Raw genomic sequence first — 13,785 nt, 5'->3', positions numbered from 1 at the left:
GTATTTTCCAACCGCAACGAGTGTATCTCTTGACCAATCAGAGCAGAGCACGAGCTTCCATCGGATCACGCAGCGTTGTATCGAGCGTCCGTGCAGTTATTGGAGCCTCCCTGTAGACTGAAGTGAAACACAAGCAGGAAAACAGATCAGATTGAACCCGCGTTGAATCTGCGCTAATGATGCTGTTTTGTGGATTCAACACGCTTTCCCATAATTCCTCTGCGGTTTAAAAAGCCGGGAGAGGGGTTAAACGCCACCCCTTTGCCCCCCCCCCCCAATCTGACGTACGTGGCGCAACGTCATCTTTGATGTAGTGGGCGAGTGATTGCGAAATCCTCCCTCTATCCCCCCGTCCCCCGCCGCCCCTTCAGTTTGAGGAAATCCCAGATAGCTGCCTCTCCTTGGTTTGTCCTGTCTCATCTGGACTCTGTAAGCATGAGTAGGCAAGACAGGAGCGACCAGGGACCAGGTCCACTGTCCCACAAAGGAAAACACAGGTTGGATAGAGACTACAGTACAGCAGAATAGAATAGAATAGAATAGATACTTTATTGTCATTATACAAAATGTACAATGAAATTTAGGTGCACTGTCTGGATGCAGGCTTATAAATAGTAATAGTAATAAAGAGTAATAATAACTATAAAAATATATAATAAAAAACAAAATATACATCACTCACATGTCAACATTCATTCAGTTATCACACAGCAATATACGTCACACACACATCATAGCCAATGTATGCAGTGCAATGTATGAAATAGTGCAAATAGAATAGAATAGAATAGAATAGAATAGAATAGAATAGAATAGAATAGAATAGAATAGAATAGACTTGGGACACACTAACCAGTTATAGGGCACTCACAAATACTCTGAAATTCAAAGTTTCAACCATAGTGTGTTATTGGAGGACATAACAAGACTTTATTACTTTTGTGAAATTTTTCAAAATGTTTTATTGTTATGTAGAAAATCAAGGCTAATATAAGGAAATATAATAATGGAGAGGAAAAAGAAGAACAAACGCAAACCATATCAAGAGAAACTTAACGAAGATGCCAGGGATCAGTACTTTGTTAAATTGGCCTCTATAAACAACATTGATCTGTATAACCTGGAAAAAAAACAAACAAACATCTCGACAGCACACAGCACTGCTGCCTCCGACCTCTTCCATAGACATTATCTGGTTTACGGCATAAGTGCTCATATTTTTCAATAGTTTAAAAATTACAAATCTCTTGAGGCTCATGGACACTTCTCCAAAGACTGGTGCAGGATCTTTACTCATTTCAACCAGAGTATTGAGCAAACACAGTCATCACAGCAAAGGTAAGAAAACCTAGTCTGTGTATCACCTGTAAACAGTGATAACATTTTGTTTTTTTTCCCACATTCCTATTAAAATATCTTTAAGTATATGTTCACATGGAAGATATGGTCCAAAAATAACAAGTCAGTGTTATTTTATATCACACAAGAAACAATCCTTAACTCTCTCATCCGATCTCTGACATGTAGCTTTGTTTTTCACTTTACCCTTCAAAATGGCAACAACTACCCAGAATGCAGCAGTTTTTTGTGAGTGTGGTCAGGTCAGGTGTCAAAGACTGAAAATATATTTTGTAGTTTTTGTGTATGTGTGTGTGTGTATATATATATATATATATATATATATATACACACATACTGTATATATATACTGTATATATAGCGAGTTGAATGTACTATTACATCCCTAATCGGTACCATTACTTCCTCGTACCTAACAAAGCAGTTACATTCACTGTTCATGCAGAGGTGGACCTTACAGACCCTGTAGACCACATCAGACCTGAGATTGTTGCCTCACTGTCCTCAGTGGAACTGTTGTCGTCACTGTCTTTTAATGTATTTGGGAATTACCAAAAATAGTCACTTGCCTGATAAAGGGTTAATGTAGCTTCAGTACAAAGAATGCAACTGATCAACATGTTAATACTACAACATACAACACAAACTGGACCCTGCACGTTACCCAACATGTTGCACTTTAACTTGTCTTTATTAACTTGTTTTATTATGTATTTATCACTACACTAGTCCTGGGAGACACTTTTTGTTCCTCCATGTTTTTTTTTGTTTCTCTTTATGTTTTGTTCCCAAATGTGTTTGAATGATAATAAAAGGATTCTGATTCAATAATATACATATACACAATTGTATGACAAACACTAAAACTTCATTTCACAGTACACCAAAATACATACCACACAAACAGAACCGCATAGCATTAACTATAACACCCTACAAGTCCAATACAATCTCCATCGAGACACAAAAGTTTAGTTTTATTATTGCATGTACAGTGCTTCACCTGATGAGGTGATAAACTGGAATTGTCCCTCCAAATACCCATAATCCCTCCATCTGTAATCAATGAAACTTTTTTTTTTTTTTACTATCTTATATGTATTATATGCATTTATATACCGGTATTATGATGTCCTTTTCTCTCTCTGTGTGTTGTGGATCTGCCCTGGCCTCAGCACTGAGCCTCATTCAGTCCTAGTCCAGACACTGTCCATGGTGCTGAAGTGTCTCTGTGTGTGTGTGTCTCTGTCCATGGTCCTGATCCGCCTCATTCACTGTACACAGCCCTGCCAGGCAAAGTCATGGCAATGTTTTCTCCATCAACACATTGCAAGAATACATTACATAAGAGCATCCAGTTGTCTTTAAAACACGCTCTTTGCTCAGAGGCACACACTGTGGTCTTTATATTTTCTCTCTGGCTGTGAGTAACCTAGTTCTTGCTTGTACTTTTGAGCTGCTTCTGCCCTCTGGTGGTAAGTTAGAGCACAGCATTCATGTTTTTTTTCTCACTGAAATTACACATATTACAGCTAGAAATGTACAGATATTTCAATTCATTCAAAACAATAAACAATAAATAAACAATAAACATTAAAAAAAAAAAATCATTGATGAAATGATGATTTTGAATTTTTTTTTATCTTTTAGAGACAATGTAGTCAGAATTGTTCTAAGAAAAGCATGAAAATCAGTTTCCTGCAAAATTTCAACTCATCTTTCTTTTTACAAGTTAAGGTAAGATAAGATACAATAAGATGAGACTTTATTGATTCCACAGAGGGTAAATTCAAGTCACAGTACTGTAATAAAATATGAAGAATATAAAAATAAAAATATCAGTATATAATAGTAAAAAAATCTACACATTAGAGACCAGGATGAAAAACAATAGCACATGACCCAGATAGATAAATAGTTTCTTGAGCTGTAGCAAACTATAGTGATGTGTTGTACAGTCTGATGGCTGTTGGGGAAAAAACAGTCCTTCCCTTACCGTCTGTACATTTTCTGCAGTTTACACACAGTTGTTCAAAGTATGCAGTTTTCCTTTAACCACAATACACCCAACAACCACAGCACAATAATAAACATAGTGCCATAGTACAAATGGCTGAAATGGCTACAGCCAGTTTGTTTTATTAAGCCAGCAACTTTGGAAAGAGTATGTCTGCATTAATATGTGCACAAACGATTTAAGTTATGATGTTTATTTTCAATATATGCTCCATCTAGGTCAATACACACAGCTTTTGAGTCCTTCTGTGTAAAACTGAGGGCCATGCATATTAAATCATGTCAAAACTATGTTCTTTTCCCAAAAAACTTTTTAAAGCCTCTTTGTTTGTAGTTTTACCACTAAAACTACAGTGTCAGTAAAAGTAAACCTTTAACCAATAAAGATCCAAACCTCCACCACTGACCAAAAGCCTCTACTGATGTAAACTGTTTAATACCTGTTGATCCACTAATCCTATCAATACATGTAAATAATTGGTGTAAAATCCAGTTTGTCGTCTTTTCATGGTCATCAGATATGACCCATTTGGACGTTCAGAGGCTCTGTAGTGAACGTGGAAACACCATCATCGTCTATAACATTGATTCACCAGTAAAACCCATGGGGTTGGATCAATGACAGTGGATGGAGATACATGGATTATGTTCAGTTTGTTATATCTTTGATGCAAAACTTACATTTTCTTAATTTTTTTCTATTTTGATATCATAACCTTTGAATTTATTCTGAGTTTTCATGAATATCTAAATCAATTATGGGAAATTAAATATAGAAAAATACATGATTCACAGTGAAAAATGTAAAATACAGAGGATATTATAATAGATGGTGATAAATCACTTAAGAAAGGATAAAGAGAAAAAAATCATCTGGGAACTGCTACTAGAGTAGCACTAGATCTTTATGGGTTAAACACAGTGAAGAGTTTTAACAGGATGGATTAGCTTTTCATTGTCAGATGGAGGTTTATACTGCCTACCATCTCATGTAACTGGGGAATCAGTAATCTTCAAGACATGTAAAAGAGGGACATTCAATTAACCCTGTAAAACCATTTGTATCATATTTGCTATGCCAGGTCCTGAGACCTTTATCTTATCACCAAGATCAGTACTTCCCTTAAAAACCTGTGGTATATGACACAATATGTGTTTTCTGCCCCCTGGTGGATTGTCATCCCACTACAGCCAGTGGAGAGCCTTTTTTTTGTGTGGCCCTTTTCAATACGGCCGCTAACGTTAAATCATTCAACACATTTTGTAGAAAAGTCTTTGGTAATTTTCAAAAGGTCATATTCGGAAGAACTTGAAAAATATTGAAATTAGAGAAAGTAAAAAGCTTTATGTAAAAAAAAAACTCCTTGAAATGCTTAAATGTTCTATATTTTCAAAATGTTACTGGTAAATTCTTTTTGTATCTAAAGTTAACACTGTTGTTAGTAAAAAGTTGCCAAAAATGCCCAGTGTATCAAATGTGATACAAAAAATTTATCATAAACAAAATGATATGGCAAACTTTTTGTTTAGATTATGTTAAAAGTGGCTAATAAACATTTCAATTCCAAAAAAATGGAATTTTGTGGCTAGTTTTTAATGGGTTAGGTTTTACAGGGTTAATGATACTCTAATAAATATAATTTGGTTAAAGGTATCATCCTCATATTTTGACCATATGTTAAATATGTTGATATTTTATGGTATACCTTGTCATACATGAATTCAATGCAGGTGTGATTTTTTTCTTTAATCATTTTTAATGCTATATAAATGAAGAAAGTCACGTTTCTCTTGCAAAAAATTAACAGTCATGACAATAGTGCTACAAAGAGAATTCTGACTTTTTCTCAGAATAATAATGAAAAAAATACACCTTTTTTAATTTTTTTTTTTTTTTCCCAGTGGCCCTAATCCTCTTCTGTAGAAAACAATATAGCAATCAGCTATAAAACTGTAATCTCTGACTGGTAAAGTGATTATATAATGTTGATTATTTACTTACGATGTCACATCTCAGTAGGTGGGATATTGAGGTTTTGCGCATACGTCACATGATCACGTGGTTTTCTGTTGACGACGCCATATTGGTAGGCAAGCTTTCCTTGGATCGTACAACGTGTTAAACGATGGACTTGTTAAACTCCTGTGTGCCGTTTATTACTTAGCTTTCACCAAATATAAGTTAGTCATACAGACCGCTCAGTTCCATTGGTGGCAGCGGTGGTTCTGTTCTGCCCACCGCTGTTTATAGTTATTACCGCAGTTAGCTTAGCTTCTCAGTATAGTTAGCCTGCATGCCTGTTGGCTTAGCGGCGTGGAAAAACAGAATTTTCATCATGTGGTACGGTGATGAAGACCCCTTTAAACCTACCAGGAGGACTTCCCCTGACCTATCACCCTAGAGAGAGAGAGAGAGAGGGATTGTGGATCTACCTGCTCCCTTTGACTTTCCTCAGATGGAAGTGGCAGTCGGAGCTACAGCGGGCGACACCGGTGAGTTCAGTGGGGAGCTGGGGACAATACTCCCCACCCGTCTGTGCAAGTCTGCTTTTCTACTATGGGATAGCCTTCCCGATATGGTCAAGTCAAATTATGCGACCATGAAAGAGAACATGGCTTTTGGACAGAGACAGTTTATGGTCCGTTTTAGAGCTAACATATCGGCTAGTTTACGAGTTCCGGGGCAGAGCCTGGAGGTGCACGCGGCTGATGTGAGCCGGCTGATACTAGTGTTTTTGCCTCCGAGTTGCGCGTGCATCACTGTTGTGAGTAAACAGTGAAACTCATCTATGGTGCCTTTATCACAAGCAGACATACAAATAACAAAACACGTGAACACGAGTCCAAAGCAAAACACGATATACTGCAACAGTTCTGAATCTCTAGATCCAGATAGCGTGCCTACCAATATAGCGGTATAAACAACAATCACATGAGCAGTGACGTCAGCTGCAAGTCCTCAATACTAGGTGAGTTCCTTTGTTTCGAGAAAAAAAAAAAAAAAAAAGAGTTCCTTTGTTTCGTAGATCGCCTCTGCTAAGCCCTATCCACTGTGGATCTGCACACCCAACTGGACCTGCAGTTGTGGGAGTACTCTGAATGAATCATCTAATTATTCTTACTTTATCCCTGTCAGAGTCAGTAAACCCCTTAAACTTGTCTCTTTTGCTACTTTAATACACCATCTCTTGACTAAACATTGACTTGCTGCCCAAAGTGTCCTACACAGCAAGTAGTTGTAATATTATAGCTCAGGGGTGTCAAATTTACGGCCTGCGGGCCAAAACCGGCCCTCCAAAGGGTTCAATCCAGCCCGCGGGATGAATTTGCAAAGTTGTATTGATCATAAAGTTAAATTCTGTATTTTTCAGTTCCAGATGCCTGTTACTTAACGTTTTGTACCTGTCTAGATCCACTGAGATGGTTAAGTCATAATATACATGTGTAAATAATAGGCAGAGGCATAATATTATTAACCCGTGAGGATCCAGTGAGACTTTTGTGGCAGTTCCCAAATTAATTTTTCTCTCTATTTAACCTTTCCTAATTGATTTATCACCATTTATTATAATATTATCCTTTAAATTCAACATTTTTTCCAGTAAAAATCATCTGTTTTCCTATGTTTAATTTACTGATCATGTAGATGTTCATAAAAGCTCAGAGTAAATTCAAAGGTTATTATCTAAAAACAGAAAAAAAACTGAAGAAAAAGTGACTTTTTCAGTAAAATCTATCATTAACTGACTATAAAACAAGTGTGTCCATCCATTGTCATTGATCCAACTCCATGGGTTTTACTGGTATACCAATGTTGTAGAAGATGATGGTGTTTCCACATTCACTACGGAGCCTCTGATGACCATGAAAAGATGACAAACTGCATTTTACACCAATTATTTACATGTATTGATAGGATTAGTGGATCAACAGTTTAGATCAGCAGATGCTTGTGGTCGACGGTGGATGTTTGGGTCTTTATGGCTTAAAATTCCGCTTATTTTATTAAGAAATTTCAGGTTGTTCATGGAAGCTCAGGTTATTCATATTTTTTGTTTAAGGGTAGTTTATAAACATAAACATTTTCATACTGTAATTTAACTTCTTTGCACTAAAACAAAGACAGAAATTAGGAGTTGTCATTATTTTGAAGTTGTAATGCTATTATTTGAATCATCCAGTCCACTTGAGGTCCTATTAGGCTGAATGTGGCCCCTGAACTAGAATGAGTTTGACACCCCTGGTATAGCTGATTGGTATATATATATCTATATATCCATCTATATCTATATCTATATTTATGTATCTATCTATCTATCTATCTAGATAGATAGATAGATAGATACACATTCGTCCATTATTTTTCATTCAATTTTCAAGGAAAAGATTTTCTGAAAATGTTCTGACTATAAAAGAACAGAGAGCACATATCTCTGCCCAGACCCATTAGTCCACACTTACACTGGCACTACATTAAGCATAAAATTACGTTTGACCTTTGCTCTTCTTCTTTGTGTTAGCTGATGCTTCTGATTTGTTTAACTGTTATCATTGTACTAAAGGGATTAACTTCTCATTTATCAGTTGGTGGTTAGTTTTATGTCTGTTGATTTTTAAGATTCAGTGTGAAAAATTAGGGAGATGTAGATAGACCTCAGTACAGAAAGGAAATCTAACATGTATTAATGTGTTTTCAGTTTGTGTAAACTCACATGGAAAGTAAAATGTTTTTGCATTATTTGGGTCCACCATATTTCTACTTTCCATGTCTTTACATTTTTTCATGTCATAGTATTTTTTGTGGTTTCTGTTCGGAGTTGGTTGGACTCTGCATCTTCATCAGATGGCACTAAATAGCACACACGATCTAAAAGACTGATATTTTGCCTTTTTTTAAATGGAATTATGCATTTTAAAACATTTCCCTGTGGTCTACATAAACTGTAAATGCTATGCTTGGGTCTGAATTCTACATTAATTCAACTCCACAGGTCCATCTTCAACCCTATTTCTGAGTAATGACATCAGAAAGGTCGTTTTGAGTGCTGGCCCTTTTACATGCACATGAGCCACTTCATGCCCCACCCCCTCCAGGTTGTTGTCCATGCTGCTCTGTCCAGTTCAACCAACAACTGAACATTTTAGGTAATTGGCTCGAAGTTTGGACATAGTTTCAGTATGGACTACAACTGCTGCTTCTGACAAACAATTATGGCGTACTCGGAGAAATGTTCGTCTGAAGTGTTGACCTTATATGTGCAAATGTTGTGACGTAACTAGTTATAGATTAGTGTTACAGTGACTTAGTTGATGTAATCGACTATGAAAATTAGTCGACAGCAATTTTTTTAGTCAACACGTTTTACTATTGACCGCCTATTTATTTTTGGCTATGGCACCTGGGGAATTCATGCCAGCATTGGCAGCCATACCTCAGAGAGAGAGAGACCCCCATTTTATAAGCGTCTTAAGTTGTATTCCCCCCACTCTTACAGTTCATTCCCCTCCTTACCGGTCCGCAGATCCATGCATACCTCATTCATTCTTACGGTTCACCAGCCCCTTCAACCCATCTTTGACATAGACTTCGACAAATCAGAAGCACTTTTATGCAGGTACTGTACTTCATGTTTCAACAAGGAAGCTTCACTTTTCATTAATAGCCTGAAACAGCAGGTTGTCTGTTTATATTATTCTTTTGTTTTGGACTGAGAGGAGACAACTGCAGAAGGAAGTTCTGTTGTTTTTAACCCTGATTTTGGGTCCTGCAGCTTTAACAAACAATTTTTTTTACTCAGTACATTCATATGGTTGAATTAGTTAAATTAGTTCCAATTAAAAAGAGTTGAGTAAACAAATTAACTTTAATAAATTATGTTCTTTTAGCAAATTATACCTTAAAATTATTTACATAAGGTAATAAATTGTTATTTTGAAGCTGACTCGTTTCATGTAATACAGTTAAAATTTGTGAGAAATTATGAGTAGTTTATGACTGATCTTTCACTTATTAGTTTTTGTTTTGAAATGTGTTTTAATATGAAAAACTCATCTCTTTATATCAAAACCATATTAAGGTAGTAATAAGGGATCATCATTATTATACACAATTGTTTAGTTAAGACAGTTTGGAAAATGCAGATTCAAAAGAAAGGCACTGATATTAAAATGTAACTTGTATTTCATTGTAGTCAGTATCATCACATCAAATGTCACGCTTTATCTGGAAAACAAACTAAACTAACTAAGAATACATTCATTTGTGACATTTAGGCTGCAACACAGACAGGGCACAGGGAAACAGGTGACTGTAAGAACGATTGGGTCGGTGTGTCTTTTGGTAATTGGATTTTCTTTTCAGAAACAAAAAAGCTAGTGGTTAATTGGTTTTCATTTTAAAATAGAAGCATTAAAATTGAATTTCAAGGTGTTTTTCTTTTTCAGTGTCAAAACAGATAAACCAAATTTAAAAAACGGACTGACTTTCATTTCCTCTTTCTAATAACAAAAAATAAAGTTACTACCTGACAGAAATGGAAAAATAGACCAAAAACACCATTTCTTTCTTCATTTTCTAAGACCCGATGTTGTCATTTTCAAACAAAGAGTGCTAATGCCGAGGTCACAAAGATTCTTACAAACAATGGGTTTATATGAATCTTCCAGTTCGTATGAAATCTGGAGTTCGTAGACATTCGTGGATGGAGCATAAGTTTCTTATAGCTGTATTATGAAGTCGGTACAGCTGCTGTTCACTTCACAAGAGCATCTTGAGGCCTCTGTGAAAATATGGCTTGATTTTGTGTTGTACAAAGACCATACAGTTGTCCTGTTCTTCATAAGGGTGGCTTGGGACCTTCCTACAAGATACCTACAGCCACTTCATGAATTTTTTTGTTGTAAGGTGGATGTACAGCATCTCTATGTGCAACTCACTGCACTCTCAAGTTGATGGTAGGAAGATCTTATGCTTTTTCAGAATATTTAGATTGGTATATAAACAGTGGCCGTGTAGTCTCTTAAAAATCCTGTGTCGTGATCGTTGCATTCAAAATGGCAATAATGCCCACAAGACTGAAACTTCTACAGCTACAAGATGAAGAAGAGGAAGATCAGGGGGTTGTGGCCGCTGTTTTAGTCCAACAGCAGCAGAAGAAGATGGACATTCTAAAATGCTTTACATAAAAAAAACCTAATGCTCCCTCCACAAATGTCTACAAACTCCAGATTTCATACGAATCTTACAGTTCGTATAAACCCGTTGTTTGTAAGAATCTTTGTGACCGAGACATTAGCGCTCTTTCCTTGAAAATGACAACATCTGGTCTCAGACAAAAAAAAAAAAAAGCCAGCTGTTTTTGGTCCGTTTTCCATTTCTGTTAGGTAGTAATTTTCTTTTCTGTTATTAGAAAGAGAAAGCGAAAATCAATGTTTTTTTTTTTTTTTTTTGGTTTATCTGTTTTGACACTGAAAAAGAAAAACGTTTTGAAATTAAATTTTAATTCTTCTATTTTAAAGCAAAAATCAATTAACCACTTGTTTTTATTTTGTTTTTGAAGAGAAAATCCAATAACCAAAAGATACACTGACAGATTTGGAACAAAACCAGAGCAAACAAATTTTACAAGTGAAAACATAATAAGACAAAGCAAAATCGCATTCTGCAAGGTTTACAAAGGAGGAGAAGAGGGTGTGAGTGCTGTAATATGTGATGCACTGTGGGATGGAAAATGGAACAATGCAGACCCTGCATCATTCCACACCAGGGGTTGAAATTACACTTGAAACTTGTTGTCATCAGTCCTTAAACGTTTATTAAATTCAGTGTCAACAAATGGCATCATTACAAAGGGGTAAAGACTGTATTGTCCTAACTTTTTCTTGAAAGTGTTGTAGCTTGAATGTGAGAAATGGATGTGTTCAATTCCGTTCAGTTCAGTTCACTTTATTTCGAATATGCAGTAAAGCAAAGTAATTCTTCTTAGTCCTTCGAAATAAAACAGATTGCAAGAAAACATAAAAAAGCATATACATGTAGACGAAAACAAAGTATGACTTCATTCGCACATTTGAAAAGGATTGGGAGGAGGTTGAACTTAATCCCACCCCTTTAGCTTCCTATCAGCATAATATATGAAAAATCTAAATAGTTAACCACACTTCTCATCTTCACATACACACACACACACCTACAATGACATACCAGATACGTAAATAAATAAATACATACATACATTCTTGAAGGCAACACAAAATGAATACACAGTAAAGTAAACAATAAGACAAAGTGAACAACAGCAATCAAACAAAACATAACAAATCAACAAACACACTAGGGCATTAACAGAAAAGTCGGTTTGCCGACACGTTGAAGTCTGTGGCACAAGTCGACGTTACTTTAGAGGAGTCGACTAGTCGTGTGTTATTCTCTCTCTCCCTTCCATCACCTGATAGCGGGCGAGCTTTCATTCAACACATGTCGATACTCTCATCTTTCTACATGAAAACATGGAGTGCAAGGTAGTGATGCGCAGATCAGCGGACCCGGGTCAAGATGGTGTGGGTCCAAAAAATGCCACTGTATTTGTGGGGCGGGTCAGATAATTCCACAAAAGCAGGTTGAAAAAAAAAAAAAAAAAATGACCTGTGCATCTCTAGTGCAAGGCCAAGACTGAAGGAAGAAGACGACTCAGAGTAGGATTACTAAACTGACTGCGATCTAGAAAAACTATGGTCTAAGTAATGTTCTGTGAACCATGCAAGCACAACCAACACTGAATATTAATTTTGACAGCCAGTGTTTTTGGATTATTCTGTTTATTGATTTCATGAAGTCAGTGCACTCTTTTCTCTAACATGCTGTGCATTTTGGCTGCCGTGGTCTTAACCTTTTCCCACTTTATGTTGTCCACTTAAATTTAGAAGAAAATTCAAGATATTAGCATGTGTTTTGTAACTTCAGTACAAGTTGCTCATTGTTGAACGGCTGTGTGTCTGTGTTGTTCCTCTGCTGTCAATGTGATGACATCCTCATACGACTCGTCAACTCGACTTTGAGTTTATTGACAAACTAGAAAAGCTGCCCCCCCCCCCCCCCCCCCCGATCAACACCAAAATTTAATCATTTGTTCCTTGTGCCAGTATCAACATTTCATGAAAATTTCATCGAAATCCATCCATAGCTTTTTGAGTCTATCTTACTGACAGACAAACAAACCCTAATGAAAACATACCCTTCCTTGGTAGAGGGAATAAGTTGATCTGAAAAAATCTGAAGTCACTAATGCCCTAAAACACACACAAAAAAACAAAAACACACACAGTAACCATCTGGTAATACTCAAACACCCTCTTCAGTTTTATACTGTGTAAAAGCCACCTCTTTAAACCTCTTTTTAAATTGGCTGATGTTTGAACATTGTTTGAGCTCCACCTTCAATCTGTTCCATAATTTGACTCCACAAATTGAAACACAAAAAAAACATCTCCTTGTCGTTCTCACTTTTAAAGTTTTGAAATTATGTTGTCCTCTTAATTCATAACCCCCTTCCTTTTCTATGAATAGTTTTGGAATATTACCTGGTGGTAATGTGTTTTTTGCTTTGAATAATATCTGAGCTGTCTGGAACTCTACAATATCATTAAATTTTTAACAATTTTGACTGTAAGAATAATGGGTTTGTGTGATCTCTGTAACCTGCCCTGTTGATGACTCCTATTGCCTTCGTTTTTTGTGAAATTACTAGCGGATGTGTTGTAGTCATGTAGTTATTACACCAAACCTCTTCACAATATTGTAGATATGGAAGAACAACTGAAATGTACAACATAAAGAGTTATTTGTGACCCAAGACCTGCTTTGCTTTGTTTAACACTGCAATGCTTTTCGATACTTTGGTTTGTACATGCTTGAGCTGTGATTTCCAACTGATTTGGTTGTCGATTGTCACGGCTAGAAATTTGACTTCACTAACCTCCTCAATATTTTCCCCATCCATCTGAATCCCTGCTTGCAGTTCACTCCTGGAGCTTGTTTTGTTCAGGTTTGATGATAATTTATTTCTGTCAAACCATACCTTCAGTTTATTCAGTTCTGTATTTATGTGTCCTGGAACAAAAAAATGTGTGTCGTCAGCAAATAAGACCAGCTTCAACACTTGTATGTGTATTAACTAATGAAAATGAAGCAGACCAGACACAGCATAAAATATGTCCATTATGTTTATAATGAAAAACATCCAACTCAATTTTAACATTTTTTATCATTGCATACTTTTTTAAATCTACATTTTCCACACCATTCCAAGTTTTTTCTATCTGGGGTTGTATTTTCAACTGTTTTATTCTGTATATTCAACAAGTGTGTTTAATCCCCAACACAATATTAAATGCCTTACTGTGTATTTCAGT

This window comes from Sphaeramia orbicularis, chromosome 10 (genome assembly GCF_902148855.1).
Source record: "Sphaeramia orbicularis chromosome 10, fSphaOr1.1, whole genome shotgun sequence".
NCBI lineage: Eukaryota > Metazoa > Chordata > Actinopteri > Kurtiformes > Apogonidae > Sphaeramia > Sphaeramia orbicularis.
The sequence above is the reverse complement of the archived record's forward strand: the minus strand, read 5'-3'. Positions refer to the sequence as shown.